This window comes from Pseudophryne corroboree, chromosome 7 (genome assembly GCF_028390025.1).
Source record: "Pseudophryne corroboree isolate aPseCor3 chromosome 7, aPseCor3.hap2, whole genome shotgun sequence".
In the NCBI taxonomy this organism is placed as follows: domain Eukaryota; kingdom Metazoa; phylum Chordata; class Amphibia; order Anura; family Myobatrachidae; genus Pseudophryne; species Pseudophryne corroboree.
The window spans coordinates 373,542,309-373,557,544 of NC_086450.1; positions in this window are offsets into that span (position 1 = coordinate 373,542,309).

Consider the following 15,236-nt stretch of genomic DNA (forward strand, 5'->3'; position numbering starts at 1 on the left):
AACAAAGGATTAACTGTGATGGAGACAACAGTGCGTATAGACTGGTGCGCAAAACATTATGCTACTTTCATGCATTAAGACGTGTCTGAATCTTTGGTGAATGCTAGTGAACTGCGGGCCTAATTCAGATCTGATCACTAGCAGGCGATTTTTGCACTACTGCGATCAGATAGTCGCCGCCTACAGGGGGAAGGTATTTTCGCTGTGCAAGTGTGCAAACGCATGTGTAACAGAGCTGTACAAACAGATTTTGTGCAGGACTTACTCAGCCGCTGCGATCACATCAGCCTGTACCGGACTGGAATTGACGTCAGGAACCTTCCCTGCAAACGCATGGACACACCTGCGTTTTTCCAACCCCTCCTTGAAAATGGTCAGTTGCCACCCAGAAACGCCTTCTTCCTGTCAATCTCCTTGCGATTGCCAATGCGAACGGATCTGTCGCACAAACCCATCGCTGAGTGGCGATCCGCTTTGTACCCGTGCAATGCGCCTGCGCATTGCAGTGCATACACATGTACAGTTCTGACCCGATCGCCCGCTGTGAAAAAACGAGCGATCAGGTCTGAATTACCCCCTGCATCTCAATAGCAATACTTCTTCACTGAACTGGGTTAGTGTTGTGTTAGAGAGCTACGATTAAAAAATAAAAAAATAAAAAAATAGCAGATTTGTAACTACTGTTATTATTATTATTATTATTATTATTATTATGCATTTTTTGTTTAATATCGCAATAAAATTTCTTGCGAAAAAGAATATCAAACACATATGCTTCCACATACAGTTTTACCAGCGTCAAAATTAAAGTAAAACAAACACCAGTGAGTCTGTGGTATAATAGCAGAAATATATAAGTAACATACTGTACCTTATTTTTATTTATTTATTTATTTCTCTAACGTCCTAAGTGGATGCTGGGGACTCCGTCAGGACCATGGGGAATAGCGGCTCCGCAGGAGACAGGGCACAAAAAGTAAGCTTTTAGGATCACATGGTGTGTACTGGCTCCTCCCCCTATGACCCTCCTCCAAGCCTCAGTTAGGTTTTTGTGCCCGTCCGAGCAGGGTGCAATCTAGGTGGCTCTCCTAAAGAGCTGCTTAGAAAAAGTTTTTTAGGTTTTTTATTTTCAGTGAGTCCTGCTGGCAACAGGCTCACTGCATCGAGGGACTTAGGGGAGAGAATTTCAACTCACCTGCGTGCAGGATGGATTGGATTCTTAGGCTACTGGACACCATTAGCTCCAGAGGGAGTCGGAACACAGGTCTCACCCTGGGGTTCGTCCCGGAGCCGCGCCGCCGACCCCCCTTACAGATGCTGAAGATTGAAGGTCCGGAAACAGGCGGCAGAAGGCTCTTCAGTCTTCATGAAGGTAGCGCACAGCACTGCAGCTGTGCGCCATTGTTGTCACACACTTCACACCAGACGGTCACGGAGGGTGCAGGGCGCTGCTGGGGGCGCCCTGGGCAGCAATATATAATACCTTTAATGGCAAAAGAATACATCACATATAGCCATTAAGGCTATATGTATGTATTTAACCCATGCCAAATGTCTAAAACTCCGGGAGAAAAGCCCGCCGGAATAGGGGGCGGGGCTTATTCTCCTCAGCACACAGCGCCATTTTCCTGCTCAGCTCCGCTGTGAGGAAGGCTCCCAGGACTCTCCCCTGCACTGCACTACAGAAACAGGGTAAAACTGAGAGGGGGGGCATATTTTGGCGATATTTTTATATATTTAAGCGGCTATAAGGAACAACACTTATATAGGGTTGTTCCCATATATATTATAGCGCTTGGGTGTGTGCTGGCAAACTCTCCCTCTGTCTCCCCAAAGGGCTAGTGGGGTCCTGTCTTCGATAAGAGCATTCCCTGTGTGTCTGCTGTGTGTCGGTACGTGTGTGTCGACATGTATGAGGACGATGTTGGCGTGGAGGCGGAGCAATTGCCGATAATGGTGATGTCACCCCCCAGGGAGTCGACACCGGAATGGATGGCTTTGTTTATGGAATTACGTGATAATGTCAGCACATTACAAAAATCAGTTGACGACATGAGACGGCCGGCAAACCAGTTAGTACCTGCCCAGGCGTCTCAGACACCGTCAGGGGCTGTAAAGCGCCCTTTACCTCAGTCGGTCGACACAGACACTGAATCTAGTGTCGACGGTGATGAAACAAACGTATTTTCAAGTAGGGCCACACGTTATATGATCACGGCAATGAAGGAGGCTTTGCATATCTCTGATACTACAAGTACCACAAAAAGGGGTATTATGTGGGGGGTGAAAAAACTACCTGTAGTTTTTCCTGAATCAGAGGAATTAAATGATGTATGTGATGAAGCGTGGGTTAACCCAGATAGAAAAATGCTAATTTCAAAAAAGTTATTAGCATTATACCCTTTCCTGCCAGAGGTTAGGGCGCGCTGGGAAACACCCCCTAGGGTGGATAAGGCGCTCACACGCTTATCGAAACAAGTGGCGTTACCGTCTCCTGATACGGCCGCCCTCAAGGATCCAGCTGATAGGAGGCTGGAAACTACCCTGAAAATTATATACACTCATACTGGTGTTATACTGCGACCAGCCATCGCCTCAGCCTGGATGTGCAGTGCTGGGGTCGTCTGGTTGGATTCCCTGACTGAAAATATTGATACCCTGGATAGGGACAGTATTTTATTGACTATAGAGCAATTAAAGGATGCTTTCCTTTATATGCGAGATGCGCAGAGAGATATTTGCACTCTGGCATCGAGAGTAAATGCGATGTCCATATCTGCCAGAAGGAGTTTATGGACGCGACAGTGGTCAGGTGATGCGGATTCCAAACGACATATGGAAGTATTGCCGTATAAAGGGGAGGAATTATTTGGCGTCGGTCTATCGGATCTGGTGGCTACGGCAACTGCCGGAAAATCCACTTTTTTACCTCAGACCCCCTCCCAACAGATAAAGACACCGTCTTTTCAGCCGCAGTCCTTTCGTTCCTATAAGAACAAGCGGACAAAAGGACAGTCATATCTGCCTCGGGGCAGAGGAAGGGGTAAGAGAGGGCAGCAAGCAGCCCCTGCCCAGGAACAGAAGCCCTCCCAGGGTTCTGCAAAGCCCTCAGCATGACGCTGGGGCCTTACAAGCGGACTCAGGAACGGTGGGGGGTCGACTCAAGAATTTCAGCGCACAGTGGGCTTGCTCACAGGTGGACCCCTGGATTCTACAGGTAGTATCTCAGGGTTACAGGTTGGAATTCGAGAAGTCTCCCCCTCGCCGGTTCCTAAAGTCTGCTTTGCCAACGTCTCCCTCGGACAGGGCGACGGTATTGGAAGCCATTCACAAGCTGTTTGCTCAGCAGGTGATAGTCAAGGTACCCCTCCTACAACAGGGAAAGGGGTATTACTCCACGCTATTTGTGGTACCGAAGCCGGACGGCTCGGTAAGACCTATTCTAAATCTCAAATCTTTGAACCTGTACATACAAAAATTCAAGTTCAAGATGGAGTCACTCAGAGCAGTGATAGCGAATCTGGAAGAAGGGGACTTTATGGTGTCCCTGGACATAAAGGACGCTTACCTGCATGTCCCAATTTGCCCTTCACATCAAGGGTACCTCAGGTTCGTGGTGCAAAACTGTCATTATCAGTTTCAGACGCTGCCGTTTGGATTGTCCACGGCACCTCGGGTCTTTACCAAGGTAATGGCCGAAATGATGATCCTTCTACGAAGAAGAGGCGTATTAATTATCCCTTACTTGGACGATCTCCTGATAAGGGCAAGATCCAGAGAACAGCTGGAAGACGGAGTAGCACTAACCCAACTAGTGCTGCAACAACACGGGTGGATTCTGAATTTTCCAAAATCTCAGTTGACCCCGACGACACGTCTGCTGTTCCTGGGAATGATTCTGGACACGGTTCAGAAAAAGGTGTTTCTTCCGGAGGAGAAAGCCAGGGAGTTATCCGAACTTGTCAGGAACCTCCTAAAACCAGGGACAGTGTCTGTGCATCAATGCACAAGAGTCCTGGGAAAGATGGTGGCTTCTTACGAAGCGATTCCATTCGGCAGATTCCACGCACGAACTTTTCAGTAGGATCTGCTGGACAAATGGTCCGGATCGCATCTGCAGATGCATCAGCGGATAACCTTATCGCCACGGACAAGGGTGTCTCTTCTGTGGTGGTTGCAGAGTGCTCATCTGTTAGAGGGCCGCAGATTCGGCATACAGGACTGGGTCCTGGTGACCACGGATGCCAGTCTGAGAGGCTGGGGAGCGGTCACACAAGGAAGAAACTTCCAGGGAGTATGGTCAAGCCTGGAGATGTCTCTTCACATAAATATACTGGAGCTAAGAGCGATTTACAATGCTCTAAGTCTGGCAAAACCCCTGCTTCAGGGTCAGCCGGTGTTGATCCAGTCGGACAACATCACGGCAGTCGCCCACGTAAACAGACAGGGCGGCACAAGAAGCAGGACAGCAATGGCAGAAGCTGCAAGGATTCTTCGCTGGGCGGAAGATCATGTGATAGCACTGTCAGCAGTATTCATTCCGGGAGTGGACAACTGGGAAGCAGACTTCCTCAGCAGACACGATCTACACCCGGGAGAGTGGGGACTTCATCCAGAAGTCTTCCACATGATTGTGAACCGTTGGGAAAAACCAATGGTGGATATGATGGCGTCCCGCCTCAACAAAAAACTGGACAGGTATTGCGCCAGGTCAAGAGATCCTCAGGCAATAGCTGTGGACGCTCTGGTAACACCGTGGGTGTTCCAGTCAGTGTATGTGTTCCCTCCTCTGCCTCTCATACCAAAAGTACTGAGAATTATACGGCAAAAGGGAGTAAGAACGATACTAGTGGCTCCGGATTGGCCAAGAAGAACTTGGTACCCGGAACTTCAAGAGATGCTCACGGAGGATCCGTGGCCTCTACCTCTAAGACGGGACCTGCTTCAGCAGGGACCGTGTCTATTCCAAGACTTACCGCGGCTGCGTTTGACGGCATGGCGGTTGAACGCCGAATTCTAAAGGAAAAAGGCATTCCGGAAGAGGTCATTCCTACACTGGTAAAGGCCAGGAAGGAGGTGACTGCACAACATTATCACCGCATTTGGAGGAAATATGTTGCGTGGTGTGAGGCCAGGAAGGCCCCCACGGAGGAATTTCAACTGGGTCGATTCCTACATTTCCTGCAAACAGGATTGTCTATGGGCCTCAAATTGGGGTCCATTAAGGTTCAAATTTCGGCCCTGTCGATTTTCTTCCAGAAAGAATTGGCTTCAGTTCCTGAAGTCCAGACTTTTGTAAAAGGAGTACTACATATACAGCCCCCGGTTGTGCCCCCAGTGGCACCGTGGGATCTTAATGTAGTCTTGGATTTTCTAAAATCCCATTGGTTTGAGCCGCTCAAATCGGTGGAGATGAAGTATCTTACATGGAAAGTAACCATGCTACTGGCCCTGGCTTCAGCCAGGAGAGTATCAGAATTGGCGGCTTTATCATATAAGAGCCCATATCTGATTTTCCATACGGACAGGGCAGAACTGCGGACGCGTCCTCATTTTCTGCCTAAGGTGGTGTCAGCGTTTCACCTGAACCAGCCTATTGTGGTGCCTGCGGCTACTAACGAGTTGGAGGATTCCAAGTTGTTGGACGTGGTCCGGGCATTGAAAATATATATTTCAAGAACGGCGGGAGTCAGAAAGTCTGACTCACTGCTTATATTGTATGCACCCAACAAGATGGGTGCTCCTGCTTCTAAGCAGACGATTGCTCGTTGGATTTGTAGCACAATTCAACTTGCACATTCTGTGGCAGGCTTGCCACAACCTAAATCTGTCAAGGCCCATTCCACAAGGAAAGTGGGCTCATCCTGGGCGGCTGCCCGGGGAGTCTCGGCATTACAACTCTGCCGAGCTGCTACTTGGTCAGGGGCAAACACGTTTGCAAAATTCTACAAATTTGATACCCTGGCTGAGGAGGACCTTGAGTTCTCTCATTCGGTGCTGCAGAGTCATCCGCACTCTCCCGCCCGTTTGGGAGCTTTGGTATAATCCCCATGGTCCTGACGGAGTCCCCAGCATCCACTTAGGACGTTAGAGAAAATAAGAATTTACTTACCGATAATTCTATTTCTCGTAGTCCGTAGTGGATGCTGGGCGCCCATCCCAAGTGCGGATTGTCTGCAATACTTGTACATAGTTATTGTTACAAAAAAATCGGGTTGTTATTTGTTGTGAGCCGTCTGTTCAGAGGCTCCTACGTTTTGTCATACTATTAACTGGGTTCAGATCACAAGTTATACGGTGTGATTGGTGTGGCTGGTATGAGTCTTACCCGGGGTTCAATATCCTTCCTTATTGTGTACGCTCGTCCGGGCACAGTACCTAACTGAGGCTTGGAGGAGGGTCATAGGGGGAGGAGCCAGTACACACCATGTGATCCTAAAAGCTTACTTTTTGTGCCCTGTCTCCTGCGGAGCCGCTATTCCCCATGGTCCTGACGGAGTCCCCAGCATCCACTACGGACTACGAGAAATAGAATTATCGGTAAGTAAATTCTTATTTTTCATTTTATCATTGATTACTGCCCCAAAAGTTAAGAAGATAGAAATTAGTGTTTGGTAAACTCTCATAGGGGCTGATTCAGACACAGTTGTGCCTGCGTCTTTATGCTACTGTCACTACACAGTCCTTCCCTGGTGTCAGTCGCAATGCGCAAGGACTGCGATGCCCACTGTTAGCGTTCGTAGATGCTGAAATATCACTTGGTGCATGAAACGCATGCCTGGAAGAATAAAAAATCAGGTGTTTGTGAATATATTGGCATACGTGTTAGAGTCTTCACTAACTGCACCAAACTGCCTTTTCCAGTTACGTTATCAGTCTGTGATTTTTCCCCAAACGCTTATTAATATCTTCTTTCCTTTTGGGATAATTAAACAGTGACAAAAACTGAGAAAATAAAATAACAACGTAATTTACTTTGATACAGCAGCAAACATGCCACACACACAGTGGCGGCCGCGGCAGGCTTTGTGTTTATAATCACTTTAGGGCCTAATTCAACATGAGTTGTTCGCACAACTACAACTCACTTCACTAGCATGCGGGGGGGGGGGGGGGACGCCCAGCACAGGGCAAGTCTGTCCCGCATACCGAATCTCCCCCACCCCCCGCTAAAATGCGTATGCTTCACTAAGCAGCAAAGTGCTTGCAGAATAAGGGTAGCCCCAGAGACTGCATAGGTAGATGGCGGGCTGCCGTGATTTGGGTCGCAGCGACTGCGTGTGATGTCGCACAGTCTCCACGGCCTGTTTTTTTTGTTACAAACAGTCCGGGTGTCTCCGTTGTCCGGCCCGTGCCACCCACCCCGAATGATGCGTCAATGCTAACAAAACACGTCATTAACGCCCCGTCACCGGGGGTCATTCCGAGTTGTTTGCTCGGTATTTTTCTTCGCATCGCAGCGATTTTCCGCTAACTGCGCATGCGCAATGTTCGCACTGCGACTGCGTCAAGTAAATTTGCTATGCAGTTCGGTATTTTACTCACGGCATTACGAGGTTTTTTCTTCGTTCTGGTGATCGTAATGTGATTGACAGGAAGTGGGTGTTTCTGGGCGGAAACTGGCCGTTTTATGGGAGTGTGTGAAAAAACGCTACCGTTTCTGGGAAAAACGCGGGAGTGGCTGGAGAAACGGAGGAGTGTCTGGGCGAACGCTGGGTGTGTTTATGACGTCAAACAAGGAACGACAAGCACTGAACTGATCGCAGATGCCGAGTAAGTTTGAAGCTACTCAGAAACTGCTAAGAAGTGTCTAATCGCAATTTTGCTAAGCTTTCGTTCGCAATTTTGATAAGCTAAGATTCACTCCCAGTAGGCGGCGGCTTAGCGTGTGCAAAGCTGCTAAAAGCAGCTTGCGAGCGAACAACTCGGAATGACCCCCACCATCCCTTCGCAAGAACTTAGACTGCGTTCAGATGCAAATACAGTTTAAGACCTTGTTCATCCGCGCAGTGGCCCTTAGTTAGACCATATGTGGTAAACACTTGTGAGTAATATGTTTTCTATCTAGTATTGTTGTTACAAGGTATTCTTGTTGCATTTATCTGCAGTAAATGGAAAAAATAGAAAAAGATCAATGGCAAAGGCAGGATTTAGCGAGGGGGGGTTTCTGTGGGTTGTGTGGGTGGGTGGGTGTGTATGTATATGTCCATGTATGTGTACTGTGTATATATATATATATATATATATATACACAGGGGCGCAGGAATAGATTAATCCGATCCCCCCCTACCCCCCGCAGGGAGCGCTTACCTCTGGATCCCCGCAGAGACCACTAGTGTAAAAAGGCTGCAGCCGGCGCCACAGCCTGCTGCCACATGTCCTGTCCTGGTTGGCTCTTCACTCTTCACTTATGCATTACTGGGAGGAGGCGTGGCCATGCTGGGACATCCCCGCCTCCTCCCAGTAATGCATCAGTGGTAAAGAAACGGCTAGGACAGGAGAGGTGGCTGCGTACTTTTAAAGTAGGAGGCTCAGCGGAGATCCGGAGGTAAGCCCCCCTCCCCAGCACCTGCGCCTCTTTCATGTTTGGGGGAGGCATGCTGCCCCCTCGCTCCCCCCTCCCCCGTTCCAATGCCACTGCATATATATATATATATATATATGTATATATAGTCATTTGTAAAAGAGGGCACTCACCATTTTCTAAAAGCGTCAAAAGGTAATTTATTACAGCATAATCAAGTCGACGTTTCGATCATATCCAAATGATCTTTGTCAAGACACCATAGGGTAATGCAAGAAGCAGGACACCAGGATACTTTTAGAAAATGGTGAGTGCCCTCTTCTACAAATGACTGTATACTGGAAATAATTTTTTCTTGGAGTTGAGCACCATTTGATTGGATCTTTGATGTTCAGATTAGTGCGGATGCCCACAGAACTACACATAAATATATATATATATATCCACAAAGAGTCCTGCACTCTCATCAATGCACATAGGAACGAAGGCAGGTGCTCCTAATGACCGGATAGGCCACCAATATACAGCAACTACCACCTAAGTGGAAGGTGCACTCGCGCCGAAATCAGTCTCTGAAATCACTTGTAGAATCAACTTGTTTTCTCTAACGTCCTAGTGGATGCTGGGGACTCCGTAAGGACCATGGGGAATAGACGGGCTCCGCAGGAGACTGGGCACTCTAAAGAAAGATTTAGTACTACCTGGTGTGCACTGGCTCCTCCCTCCATGCCCCTCCTCCAGACCCCAGTTAGAATCTGTGCCCGGCCAGAGCTGGGTGCTTTTAGTGAGCTCTCCTGAGTTTACTAATAAGAAAGTATTTTAGTTAGGTTTTTTTATTTTCAGAGAGCTTCTGCTGGCAACAGACTCTCTGCTACGTGGGACTGAGGGGAGAGAAGCAAACCTACTAACTGCGGCTAGGTTGCGCTTCTTAGGCTACTGGACAACATTAGCTCCAGAGGGTTCGAACACAGGATCTTAACCTTGGTCGTCCGTTCCCGGAGCCGCGCCGCCGTCCCCCTCGCAGAGCCAGAAGTCAGAAGCCGGCAGAAGCAAGAAGACATCGAAATCGGCGGCAGAAGACTCCTGTCTTCACATTAGGTAGCGCACAGCACTGCAGCTGTGCGCCATTGCGCCCACACTACCCACACACTCCGGTCACTGAAGGGTGCAGGGCGCAGGGGGGGGCGCCCTGGGCAGCAATTAGGATACCTCTTGGCAAAAAGACACATATATACAGCTGGGCACTGTATATATGTACGAGCCCCCGCCATTTTATTACACAGACTCGGGACAGAAGCCCGCCGCTGAGGGGGCGGGGCCTTCTTCCTCAGCACTAACCAGCGCCATTTTCTCTTCACAGCTCTGCTGAGAGGAAGCTCCCCAGGCTCTCCCCTGCAGTATCAAGGTAGAAAAAGGGTAAAAAGAGAGGGGGGGCACATAAATTTAGGTGCAAATTATCAGGTGTGTGCTGGCATACTCTCTCTCTGTCTCCCCAAAAGGCCTTGTGGGGTCCTGTCTTCAATTAGAGCATTCCCTGTGTGTGTGCGGTGTGTCGGTACGTTTGTGTCGACATGTTTGACGAGGACGGTTACGTGGAGGCAGAACAAGTGCAAGTGACTGTAGTGTCGCCGCCGCCGGCGCCGACACCTGATTGGATGGATATGTGGAAGGTGTTAAATGATAACGTAAGCTCCTTGCATAAAAGGTTGGATATTCAGTCAGGGTCTCAACCCGTGTCTGATTCTACAGCTCAGAGGCCGTCAGGGTCTCAAAAGCGCCCACTATCCCAGTTGGTTGACACAGATGTCGACACGGATTCTGACTCCAGTGTCGATGACGATGAGGCAAAGTTGCAGCCTAAAATGACTAAAGCCATCCGATACATGATTATAGCAATGAAGGATGTATTGCACATATCGGTGGAAAACCCTGTCCCTGACAAGAGGGTTTATATGTTTGGGGAGAAAAAGCAAGAAGCGACTTTTCCCCCTTCACATGAATTAAATGAGTTATGTGAAAAAGCGTGGGATTCCCCTGATAGGAAAGTACTGATTTCCAAAAGATTACTTATGGCATATCCTTTCCCGCCAACGGATAGGTTACGCTGGGAATCCTCCCCTAGGGTAGACAAAGCATTGACGCGCTTATCTAAGAAGGTGGCCCTGCCGTCACAGGATATGGCCGGCCTAAAGGATCCTGCGGATAGGAAGCAGGAAGGTATCCTGAAGTCTGTTTATACACATTCTGGTACTCTTCTGAGGCCAGCAATTGCTGCGGCCTGGATGTGTAGTGCTGTAGCAGCATGGACGGATACTCTGTCTGAGGAGTTAGATACCCTGGACAGGGAGACTATTTTACTGACCCTAGGACATATCAAAGACGCTGTCCTATATATGCGGGATGCCCAGAGGGACATTTGCCTGCTGGGCTCTAGAATAAACGCAATGTCGATTTCTGCCAGAAGGGTCTTATGGACTCGGCAATGGACAGGTGATGCCGACTCTAAAAAACACATGGAGGTGTTGCCTTATAAGGGTGAGGAATTGTTTGGGGACGGTCTCTCGGACCTAGTTTCCACGGCTACGGCTGGGAAGTCAAATTTCTTGCCATATATTCCCTCACAGCCAAAGAAAGCACCGTATTACCAAATGCAGTCCTTTCGTTCACAGAAAAGCAAGAAAGTCAGAGGTGCATCCTTTCTTGCCAGAGGCAGGGGTAGAGGAAAAAAGCTGCACCATGCAGCTAGTTCCCAGGAACAAAAGTCCCCCCTGGCTTCCACTAAATCCACCGCATGACGCTGGGGCTCCACAGGCGGAGCCAGGAGCGGTGGGGGCGCGTCTCCGAAATTTCAGCCACCAGTGGGTTCGCTCACGGGTGGATCCTTGGGCTATACAAATTGTGTCTCAAGGATACAAGCTGAAATTCGAGGTGACGCCCCCTCACCGTTACCTAAAATCGGCCTTGCCAGCTTCCCCCAGGGAAAGGGAGGTAGTGTTGGCAGCAATTCACAAGCTATATCTCCAGCAGGTGGTAGTGAAGGTTCCCCTCCTTCAACAGGGAGGGGGTTACTATTCCACCATGTTTGTGGTACCGAAACCGGACGGTTCGGTCAGACCCATTTTGAATTTAAAATCCCTGAATATTTATCTGAAGAAATTCAAGTTCAAGATGGAGTCGCTCAGGGCGGTCATTGCAAGCCTGGAGGAAGGGGATTTTATGGTGTCTCTGGACATCAAGGATGCGTACTTACATGTCCCCATTTATCCACCTCATCAGGAGTACCTCAGGTTTGTGGTACAGGACTGTCATTACCAATTCCAGACGTTGCCGTTTGGCCTGTCCACGGCACCGAGAATATTTACCAAGGTGATGGCGGAAATGATGGTGCTCCTTTGGAAGCAAGGGGTTACAATTATCCCATACTTGGACGATCTCCTCATAAAGATGAGGTCCAGGGAGCGGTTGCTGATCAGCGTAGCACTCTCTCAGGAAGTGTTGCTACAGCACGGCTGGATTCTGAATATTCCAAAGTCGCAGCTGATTCCTACGACGCGTCTGCCCTTCCTGGGCATGATTCTGGACACAAACCAGAAAAAGGTGTTTCTCCCGGAGGAGAAGGTTCAGGAGCTCATGACTCTGGTCAGAGGTCTCCTAAAACCAAAACAGGTATCGGTGCATCATTGCACGCGTGTCCTGGGAAAGATGGTGGCGTCATACGAAGCCATTCCCTTCGGCAGGTTCCATGCGAGGATCTTTCAGTGGGATCTGTTGGACAAGTGGTCCGGATCGCATCTTCAGATGAATCGGCTGATCACCCTGTCCCCCAGGGCCAGGGTGTCTCTTCTGTGGTGGCTGCAAAGTGCTCACCTCCTCGAGGGCCGCAGGTTCGGCATACAGGACTGGGTCCTGGTGACCACGGATGCAAGCCTCCGAGGATGGGGGGCAGTCACTCAAGGAAGAAACTTCCAAGGGCTGTGGTCAAGTCAGGAGACTTGTCTGCACATCAATATCCTGGAACTAAGGGCCATATACAACGTCCTGAGTCAAGCGGAGCCTCTGCTTCGAAACCAACCAGTGCTGATTCAGTCAGACAACATCACTGCAGTGGCCCATGTAAACCGCCAGGGCGGCACAAGAAGCAGGGTGGCAATGGCAGAAGCCACCAGGATTCTTCGTTGGGCGGCGAATCACGTACTAGCACTGTCAGCAGTGTTCATTCCGGGAGTGGACAACTGGGAAGCAGACTTCCTCAGCAGGCACGACCTCCACCCGGGAGAGTGGGGACTTCATCAAAAAGTTTTCACGCAGATTGCAAATCGATGGGAACTGCCACAGGTGGACATGATGGCATCCCGTCTCAACAAAAAGCTAAAAAGGTATTGCGCCAGGTCAAGGGACCCTCAGGCGATAGCTGTGGACGCACTAGTAACACCGTGGGTGTTCCAGTCGGTCTATGTGTTTCCTCCTCTTCCTCTCATACCAAAGGTGCTGAGAATTGTAAGAAAAAGAGGAGTGAGAACAATATTCATTGTTTCGGATTGGCCAAGAAGGACTTGGTACCCGGAATTGCAAGAAATGCTCACAGAGGACCCATGGCCTCTGCCTCTCAGACAAGACCTGTTACAACAAGGGCCCTGTCTGTTCCAAGACTTACCGCAGCTGCGTTTAACGGCATGGCGGTTGAACGCCGGATCCTAGCAGAAAAAGGCATTCCGGAGTAAGTTATTCCTACGCTGATAAAGGCTAGGAAGGACGTGACAGCAAAGCATTATCACCGTATATGGCGAAAATATGTTGCTTGGTGTGAGGCCAGGAAGGCCCCTACAGAGGAATTCCAGCTGGGTCGATTCCTGCACTTCCTACAGTCAGGAGTGACTATGGGCCTAAAATTAGGGTCCATAAAGGTCCAGATTTCGGCCCTATCCATTTTCTTCCAAAAAGAACTGGCTTCACTGCCTGAGGTTCAGACGTTTGTTAAGGGAGTGCTGCATATTCAGCCCCCTTTTGTGCCACCAGTGGCACCTTGGGATCTTAACGTGGTGTTGAGTTTCCTGAAATCCCACTGGTGTGAGCCACTTAAGACCGTGGAGCTAAAGTATCTCACGTGGAAAGTGGTCATGCTGTTGGCCTTAGCTTCGGCTAGGCGTGTGTCAGAATTGGCGGCTTTGTCATGTAAAAGCCCCTATCTGGTTTTCCATATGGATAGGGCAGAATTGCGGACTCGTCCGCAATTTCTGCCAAAGGTGGTGTCATCCTTTCATTTGAACCAACCTATTGTGGTGCCTGCGGCTACTTGTGACTTGGAGGATTCCAAGTTGCTTGACGTAGTCCGGGCTTTGAAGATTTATGTGACCAGAAGAGGCTGGAGTCAGGAAGACTGACTCGCTGTTTGTCCTGTATGCATCCAACAAGCTGGGTGCTCCTGCTTCAAAGCAAACTATTGCTCGCTGGATCTGTGGCACGATTCAGCAGGCTCATTCTGCGGCTGGATTGCCGCATCCAAAATCAGTGAAAGCCCATTCCACAAGAAAGGTGGGCTCTTCTTGGGCGGCTTCCCGAGGGGTCTCGGCATTACAGCTTTGCCGAGCTGCTACTTGGTCGGGTTCAAACACATTTGCAAAGTTCTACAAGTTTGATACCCTGGCTGAGGAGGACCTTGAGTTTGCCCATTCGGTGCTGCAGAGTCATCCGCACTCTCCCGCCCGTTTGGGAGCTTTGGTATAATCCCCATGGTCCTTACGGAGTCCCCAGCATCCACTAGGACGTTAGAGAAAATAAGATTTTACTCACCGGTAAATCTATTTCTCGTAGTCCGTAGTGGATGCTGGGCGCCCGTCCCAAGTGCGGACTTTCTGCAATACGTGTATATAGTTATTGCTTACTAAACGGTTATGTTATGTGGCATCAGTTGAGTGATGCTTGTTTGTTGTTCATACTGTTAACTGGGTAAGTTTATCACGAGTTATACGGTGTGATTGGTGTGGCTGGTATGAGTCTTACCCTGGATTCCAAAATCCTTTCCTTGTAATGTCAGCTCTTCCGGGCACAGTTTCCTTGGCTGGGGTCTGGAGGAGGGGCATGGAGGGAGGAGACAGTGCACACCAGCTAGTACTAAATCTTTCTTTGGAGTGCCCAGTCTCCTGCGGAGCCCGTCTATTCCCCATGGTCCTTACGGAGTCCCCAGCATCCACTACGGACTACGAGAAATAGATTTACCGGTGAGTAAAATCTTATTTTAATCAGGTTCAATGGTGATGTCGTTTTTCATCGACGTTTCGGTCCATGTAAGGACCTTTATCAAGACAGGCACTTCAAAACATCTAAACAATAAACATCAGAAACAATTAAAATCAATATGTATAAAGAACCAGATTATCAGCACCATCACCACCAGTGCCTTCCAGGCCCTAATGACAGTCACAAAACAGCACAACCATGCTACAGTAAAATCCAGAATGTGTATCCTCAAGTGATCTAGAGAGGCCTCCACCCTCATATTTCACCTCAAAAAAGAATATACGTAATCTCAGCCAGTGAAATTACCTGGACAAAGCGCTAAGTCATACTGGTGTGGTTAATTACTTTTTTAAAACACAGAAATCGCTGTAATAAGAATAGGACATATAGCCTATTAGGTAAACACCCAGAACACTTTATAGTATAAAACAGACACCTAAAGCCACCGAGTGGGGGTCATACCTGATACTTTATA